Raw genomic sequence first — 606 nt, 5'->3', positions numbered from 1 at the left:
ATGCAAGAATTTGGAGCCAGACTCCACGGGTTCGAGCCCAGGCTCTGCATTCTCGGTTGTGTGACTTTCACCAAGAGCCTTGATCTCTCTGTTCCTCGTATCTGCAAAACAGGACTGGGTACTCAATAGGACTTAATGTATCTAAAAGCCCTTGGAGGCAGGCGTGCAATGTTACTTTAGAAAGGAGGACACAAGCTCAAGAGATGGACGTCGACGCCGGGCGGCGCCTGAAGCGCTCAGTACAGTAAAGAAAGGACCAGCGTGGCAAACGAGGGACCCCCTCCGGGCACGCGGGCTCCAGCCGCAGAGAGCGGCGTCGGCAGGGAAGGGGTTACAATGATAGAGACGACAGGAGGACCAAGGGTGGCATGAGCCGCCCCAGCTGCTGTCCTCACGAACGCCTCCCGTCCCGGGCTAGCGCCGGGAGCCGAACGCGCAGGCGCGAGAGCCCGGCGTGGGGGCGGGGGGCACCTCCCTAGACACCCGGAAGTCTCCGCCTAACGGGCCGAGCCCGGGCCTCCTGTCCTGGAAGGGGGCGGGGCCCGAAGCCCCTCAGAGCGCGGCGCCACAGAGCGTGGACGGAGGACCCTTGTCCTAGACGCATCC

The sequence above is a fragment of the Neophocaena asiaeorientalis genome, unplaced genomic scaffold, assembly GCF_003031525.2.
Source record: "Neophocaena asiaeorientalis asiaeorientalis breed wild unplaced genomic scaffold, Neophocaena_asiaeorientalis_V1.1 scaffold1132, whole genome shotgun sequence".
In the NCBI taxonomy this organism is placed as follows: Eukaryota; Metazoa; Chordata; class Mammalia; order Artiodactyla; family Phocoenidae; genus Neophocaena; species Neophocaena asiaeorientalis.
Note: the sequence above shows the minus strand (reverse complement) of the source record.